This window comes from Carlito syrichta, unplaced genomic scaffold (genome assembly GCF_000164805.1).
Source record: "Carlito syrichta isolate Samal-C Ts95f unplaced genomic scaffold, Tarsius_syrichta-2.0.1 Scaffold302392, whole genome shotgun sequence".
Taxonomy (NCBI): domain Eukaryota; kingdom Metazoa; phylum Chordata; class Mammalia; order Primates; family Tarsiidae; genus Carlito; species Carlito syrichta.
In genome coordinates, this window is record NW_007246488.1 from 72,721 (window position 1) to 80,800 (window position 8,080).

Consider the following 8,080-nt stretch of genomic DNA (forward strand, 5'->3'; position numbering starts at 1 on the left):
ACCAGGCTGTTTCTGTTACTGTAGCCTTGTAGTAAAGTTTAAAAGTCTGTAAGTATGATACTCCCTGTTTTGTTCCTTTTGCTGAGAATTGTTTTGGCAATTTGTGCTCTTTTTAATTTCCATATGAATGTCTGTATTGTTTTTTCCAGGTTTGAGAAAAATGATGCTGGTAACTTCATGAGTAGTGCATTGAATCTGTAGATTGCCTTGGGCAGAATGGACGTCTTGATAATATTGATTCTACGAGCGTAGAATGTTTTTCCATTTGTTTGTGTCATTCTTAATTTCTTCGAGCAATGTTTTGTACTTCTTATTGCAAAGATCTTTCACTTCTCTGGTTAGGTGGATGCCAAGGTATTTTATTTTCTTGTGGCTATTGTGAATGGAATTGTGCTTTTTAGTTGGTTTTCTGTCTGCTTGTATAGAAATACAACTGTCTTTGCACATTGATTTTGTACTCTGAGACTTTACCAAAGCCTATTATCAGTGCAAGAAGGCTTTAGGGTTTTCAAGGTATAGAATCATATTGTCTGGAAAGAGGGATAGCTTAACTTCCTCTTTTCTTGTTTTGATACCTCTGATTTCCTTATCTTGCCTGATTGCTGGAACTTGTACATTTTCAAGAATATGTTGAACAGAAGAGGTGTGAGTGGGCATCCTTGTCTTGTTCCTGTTCTTCTGGGGAATGCTTCCAATTTCTGCCCATTGAATAAAATAGCTGACTATTACTAATTTTTGTTTTTGTGGTTTTTTAAAAGTTGGATTCTCACTCTGTCACCCAGGATGGAATGCGGTGGCATGCTAACAGGCACTACAGCCTTGACCTGCTGGACTCAGGCAATCTTTCTGCCTTTGCCTTCCAAGTAGCTGGAACTACAGGTGCACACCACCGTGCCTGGCTAATTTCTTGATTAATTATAGAGATGAGATCTCTCCAAGCTGCCCAAGTTGGTGTCAAACCCATTGGCACAGGCAATCTTCTTCCCTCTGCCTCCCAAGGTACTGGGATTATAGGTGTAAACTACAGTGCCCAGCTGACTCTTATTGTTTTGAGGAATGTTTCTTCTATGCCTAGGTGATCAAGGGTATTTATCAGGAAGGGATGCTAAATTTTGTTGATTGTTTTTTCAGTGTCTAATGATATAATCATGTGGTTCTTGGTTTTACATCTGTTAATGTGCTGAATTACTTTTGTGGTCATGTAGGTGCTGAACCAGCCCTGCAGTCCAGGAATGAAGCCCACTTGGTGGATGAGCCTTGAGGTGTGTTGTTGGATCCAACTTTCTAGAATGATTTTTAGAATTTTTGCATCTATGTTCATCAAGGAGATTTGGCTGTAATTCTCTTTCCTTGTTGGATCTTTCTCATGTGTGTGTATTTATATAATGTTGGCTTTATAAAATGAGTTGGGGAGTATTCCATCTTTATCAATTGTCTAGAATACTTCCAATAGGATTAGTATCAACTCCTCCTTGTATGTCATGTAGAATTCAGCTGGGAAGCCATCAAGTTCAAGGTTTTTTTTTTTGGTGGGGAGATTTCTTATGACTGAGTCAATTTCCTGGATTTTATTGTTCTGTTTAGAGTTTCAATTTCTTCTTGTTTCTTCTTGGGAGATTGTGTGATGTCAGAAAGTACTCCATTTCCCCTGGGTTTTCTAGTTTATTTGCATATAGGTTTTCATAGTAATATCTGATAATCTTTTGAATTTCTTCAGGGTCACTTGTAACTTCACCTTTTGGCATTTCTAATTGTGTTTATCTGGGCTTTCTCTGTCTGTCTTTCTTTTAGTCAGTTTGGCCAGGGGATCAACCATCTTATTTATCCTTTTAAAGAACCAGATTTTAGTTTTGTTGATCCTTTCTATGATATTTTTGTCTTCTATATTCTGCAACTGTGATTTCATCTTGGTGATCTGGATTCTTCTGCTGAAATTAAGATTTAGGTGGTCCTGCCTTTCCAGCTCCTTTAGGTGTGATGTTAGGCTGTCTACTTGTTAACTTTCTGTTTTCTTAATTTGTGCATGTGATGCTATGAATTTTCCTCTTAACACTGCTTTCACAGCATCCCAGAGATTCTGATAAGATGTGTCTTTGCTTTCTTTTGTTTCCAGGAAACTTTTTGTTTTGATTTCTGTCTTGACTCAGAAGTTGTTCAATAGCATGTTGCTTAGTGTCCATGTCTTTGTGTGTTTTGGGGGGAATCTTGTTGGTGGCAATATTTATTTTTATTCCACTGTGACCTGAGAAGATGCATGGTATTATTTCAATATTTTGAAAGTTGCTCATGCTTGATTTATGTCTGAGAATGTGATTGATTTTGGAATATGTTCCATGTGCTGATGAATAGAAAGGATACTTGTAGTTGTTGGGTGAAGTGTTCTGCAGATAGCTATTAAGTGCATTTGATTGAACATTGAGTTCTGAATCTCCTTTTTTTTTTTTTTTTTGTTTGTTTGTTTTTGCCTTGATGATCTATCTAAAGCTGTTAATGGGGCATTTAGGTCTCCAACTATGATTGTGTGAGAGCCAGTGTTCTCCTTTAGCTTGCTTAGTAGTTGTCTTATAAAACCTGGTTCTCCTGTGTTGGGTGCATATATGTTTAGGATAGGGTTTTCTTGCTAGTGGATTGAGGTTTTTATCATTATGCAGTGCCTTTCCATTTCCTTTGTAATTTTTGATGACTTGAACACTGCTTTGTCTGCTACTAGAATATCTATGTCTGCTTTCTTCTGTTTTCCATTTGCCTGACAGGTCATTTTCCAGCCTCCAACCTTAAGTCTGTGGGTGTCTTTTGTGGTAAGATGTGCTTCCTGGAGGCAGCAAGTTGTTGGATTACTTTTTAAAAATTTGCCACTCTATCTCTCTTTAGTGCTGCATATAGTCCATTCATGTTCAGGTTGATTATTGATGTATGAGAGTTTATCCTTGTCATAGGAGTCTTTGGGGTTGTTTTGCTTCATAGCTATCTATCTATCTACATATATTTGTGCTTTCATTTTTGCGGGTGTTCTGTATGTTCCATTAACTATACTCTGTATGTTCTATAACTAACAAGCAACTATACTGATGCCTGTACTTTTGTGATGTGCATGGCCTTTTTTTCCCCCCTCTGTGCTCACACCTTCTCAAGCACCTCCTGAAGGATTGGTCTGGAGGTGGCATGCTTTCTTAGGGATTGAATGTCTGGGAAGGATTTTAATTATCTGTCACTGATGAAGCATAGCTTGGCTGGGTAGACAATTATTGGTTGGAATTTCTTATCTTTAAGAATATTAATTTTTTTCTGGTTGTAATGTTTCTACACATAAGTCTGGAGTGATTCTGATGGGTTCTCCTAGGTAGGTAGTTTGACCTTTCGTTCTTGCTGGCTTTAGGATTTTTTCTTTCATGCTTACTTTTTGGAGGTGGATTGCTATGTGCCTTGGTGATGATCTCCTCATGTAATACTTTGCAGGGATTCTTTGAATCTCTTGCACTTAGATGGTTGCCTCTCTAGCAAGATGGGGGAAGTTCTATTGAATGATCTGATGGAGTATGTGTTTCATGGTGTTCTCATTTTCATTCTGCTTTAGGGATACCAATCAGGTGTAGATTTGGCTTTTTGACAAAGTCACACAGCTCTTGAAGGCTTTGTTCCTTCTTTTTGAGTTTATTTTTCTACATTTTTGACAGTGTTAATTCCATATTTTAGTCTTTAAACTCTGAGATTCTTTCCTCTGCTTGGTTGAGCCCATTCCCAGTACTTGTTACTTTGCTACTGGTTTTATGGATGGAGCTCTTATTTCCATTATTTCAGAATAGGAATTTTTTTTTAATTGGCTAACTCTCTGCTTTTACTTCCTTTATAATTTTGGGGGGTTTTGATTTATGTTTCTCTTGGTTCTTGTTCATTTGTACAATCCATTCTCTGATTTCTGTGACTGTCATCTAGGGACGGTCATTCTGGGAAATTTCCATTGTTTGTGCTCTGATAGCTGATTTCTTATGCACTGTCTCTTTACAATTTTGGGGATTGCTGGTGTTTCTTCATTAATTCTCCCTCATTTCTGTCAGACTTCTGTTTACTCAGTGAGAGAGGAAGGAGATCAACCCTATGGCAGGTTCTTGTTACTGCAGATTTCCTCTCCCATTACTAAGCTAGTTAGGCAAGTATTCAGCCCCTGCTGCATGTGGCTGATGGATCCAGCTGGCTGGCAAGGGGATGAACCAGCCCAGTGCATCCCAGAATTGCTCACCCTTTTCTTACCCAGCATGATGCTTAGCTCATGGTGTGGGATGGTATGCCTGGATTCCCCTGCCTGCCTTTTTCATCTCTGTGTGTTCAAAGAGACTCCTGCTTGGTGTGGGAAGTTTCACCCCATCAAGTGTGTTCAGGGTGCCTCCTTTAATTGGTAGCTGGAGTCCCACTCTCTGTCCTGCCCTGCAAGATAGGTGAGCTTCTGTTGCTCTACCAGGTATCAGTCAGATTCACCCCACGGGGGCCTTCTCCATGTGGAATACATTCTCCATTCCACCAGGATTTAGACACCCACCACTGCATCCCAACCAGGTCCCCTCCTATGTGAAACTAATGTTTTATGCACTGTTGGGAGGTGGTGAACCAATTCATAACTACACACCCCTCTCCTGCTCCAAACAGATCTTCCCTTTCTGTGTGTACCTAGTGTAGGGCGGGGATGAGGTGCCTGTAATTCCATGCTTGCTGTGGCTTTCTGGACTCTGTATACTCAGAGATACCTTTGCTGAGTTCATGATGTTTGACTTATCCAAAAGTATTCAGTGTAGCTCCATCAAATGGTGGGAGAGTTCCTACTCTCTTGTCTTGTTAGGTGAGAGCCATGCTGATCTGTTATTCCACAATGGCCTCCCCCTCAACTTATATCCAATTTAACAAGGAGTAATCCATTTCAAGATAAGAATTAGCCTGACAAATTATATTCCTGAGTAAGTTTTCATATATAGAGAGAACCTAGGTAGCAATAAATGACTCAAATATTTAAAAAAATGCCCTCAAGTAAATCTGATGGAAATGCAAGACATTGACACCTCCATATATGCAAATACCAGTTTGAAATGTCTTTAATTATAACCTTTTCAGATAGAATAGATCAGTGGTCTTTGCAAGATATCTATATATATTTGAAGATGGTGTGTTTTGTCAGTTTCTTATTGCTGTTATAATGATTTATCACAGATTTAGTGGCTAAAAAAACAGAACTTTATCATTATACAGTTATGAAGATCACAAGTCTAAAATAGGTATCATGTGGTTAACTAAGGTGTCAGACATATTGCATTCCTTCTGATGGCCCTAGGAGAGATCTATTTCCCCATCTTTTCCAGATTCCGGAAGACACCAGCATTCTGAGGCTCTTGCCTCCTTCTTCTATCTTTAAAACATAGCATCATCAAGTCTTTCTCTAATTCTAACCTCTCTTTTGCCTTCCACTTTTTAGCATCTCAATTATTACATTGACCCCAGATAATCAAGGATAATCTTCCTATTTTAAGGTCAGTTGATTAACACCCTTAATTTTATTTATAATTTTAATCCACCTTGGTGAAGTAAGACCTTAAAGATCCTGATACCTACAATTTGGAATAATGAGACAATGTCAATGACGGTGTACATTGTACACTCTATTCAACTGGATTTCTTTCATTTGGTATATTCTGTCTGATAAGGTTAGAATTTATTAAATCATAAAATAGACTTCTAAAATTTTAGGACACCAATTTTTGAAAATATTTTAATCTCAAATGAATGTAATTAAATTAATATTTTTTCATTTTTCTGAATGTTAGTTTTAAGTTTATAAAAATTATTCCAACATTCCTTTTTTTGCTTGCTACATTTGTGTTTTTTGAAAACTTAGAAGGAATTTGTTAAACCTGCACATATACTGTTTGAATCTAAAATTTAAATAATAAAAATAAAAGAGAGTTGTTTTAAATATTAAGCATGCTATTAACTATACAATCAATACACATAATTTTAAAAAATACATTTTCTGAAGTCATAGAGTCTGCATTCCTCATAAAGATACTATATTTAAATAGAGGAGCTTTTAGATATTTATTTTTTACCACAGTAAGCAACTTTTTATTTATAGTTAACAAGTCATCAGAATCACCAAACTAAACAATTTTTTTAAATGTCTGTCATTAGATGATAATTTTCTAAATTGTTCTGATTTTGTTTAAACTAAATGTCTTGTTTTCTTTTCTTTTCTTTTTTAGTTGGAGTCTCACTCGGTCACCCAGACTGGAGTGCAGTGGCCGCTCCGGGCCACCGCAGCCTCGCCTGCTGGGCTCCAGTGATCCTTCTGCTTCAGCCTTCCGAGTAGCCAGAATTACAGTCATGCGCTACCACGCCTGGCTGTTTTTTTGATTTATTGTAGAGATGAGGTCTCGCTGCTCAGGCGGGTCTCGAACCTGTGGGCTCAGGTAATCCACTCACCTCAGCCTCCCAAAGGCGTGGGATTACAGGCTGAGCCACCGAGCCTGGCTTAAACTAAATGTCTTGTTTTCATTGAAATGTTATAACATAAAGCACCAATATAAAGATACAATTCCAGTATTTTATAACAAAAATTCAAAAAATTGTGTCTACAACCACAAAATAAGAAATATCTACTCTGATTGGCCCTCTAAAGACAACCTAAGCCAAAAATTAAGGGAAGGCAGAATGTCAGAAAGTTAAGCAGAACTTGAAAACATGACCTTGTGTGTGTGAAAAAGGGAGAAATAGCTGAAAAATGTTGTGAAATTTAAAAATGTATATCTAAATAAATCATGGATGAAAGTCACCATCATAGAGGAAATTAGAAAATATCTGGAACAAAAACAATAGTGAAAATACTGCTTATGAAAAATTATACGATGCGGGTAGGCAGTATCTAGAGGGACATTCACGGCTTTAAAATGCTCAAAATAGAAAAGAAGAAAGACTGAAAAATAATGAGCAAATTATCTACTTAAGTTAGGGAAGGAAGAGCAGTGTACCTATAAAGTCAGTTGAAGAAAGAATAAAGTATAAATTGCGAGTCAAAATTAATGAAATCAAACAAAATATATAAAGGTGCAAACAAACCATATATTGTACCTTTCCTCCTCCAAAAAACTGGAAAAAATCCACAAACCTTTGGAAACTCTCATGATAAATAAAGAGAACCTAAAACAACTAGTAATGTAAAAAGGGACATATATAGAGAGAATAGGGAGGTAGAGAGATGAAAAGATAGTAAAAATATTTTTGTGACAAGAAACTTGAAAACTTAGATGCAAAGACAAATAATTACACAAATATAGCTCATCAAAGTGTATGATGAGAATGGACAGAAATGGATATGTGAAGACTTTCATAGCTTTCAACAGAATTAAACTAGTAGCTTAAAATTGTTCCACAAAGAAAATTTCTGGCATAAGTAACTTCACTGATAAGAAACATTTACCTAATTCAGTGAACTGATGTAATAATTTTATTTATTTATTTATTTTTTTGAGTTGGAGTCTCACTCTGTCACCCAGACTGGAGTGCAGTGGCCGCTCCTGGCCACTGCAGCCTCGACCTGCTGGGCTCCGACGATCCTTCCGCCTCAGCCTTCCGAGTTGCTGGAACTACAGGTGTGCGCTACCATACCTGGCTAATTTTTTTGATTTATTGTAGAGAGGAGGTCTCGCCAAGTTGCCCAGGTGGGTCTCGAACCCGCGGGCTCAGGCAATCCACTCACCTCTGCCTCCCAAAGCGTGGGATTACAGGCTGAGCCACCGAGTCCGGCTGATGTAATAATTTTAAACAAACTCTTTCAGAATACATGGGTACATTTCCTAATTCATTTTATGAGACCAGTTTAACTTAAATAGCAAAGCTTGACAAAGATGAGAACAAAAATTATAAACTAATTTCATACATAGACATAGATACAAAACAAAATATTAGGCATTAAATTCAACAATGTGTAACCAGAGGAAGGGAAGGAGAATGAAGGAGAGAGAGAGAGAGACAGAGACAGAGAGAGAAACCAGGTTGAGTTTGTTCATACGATGCAAGCTTGCTTTACTATTAAAAAAATCAA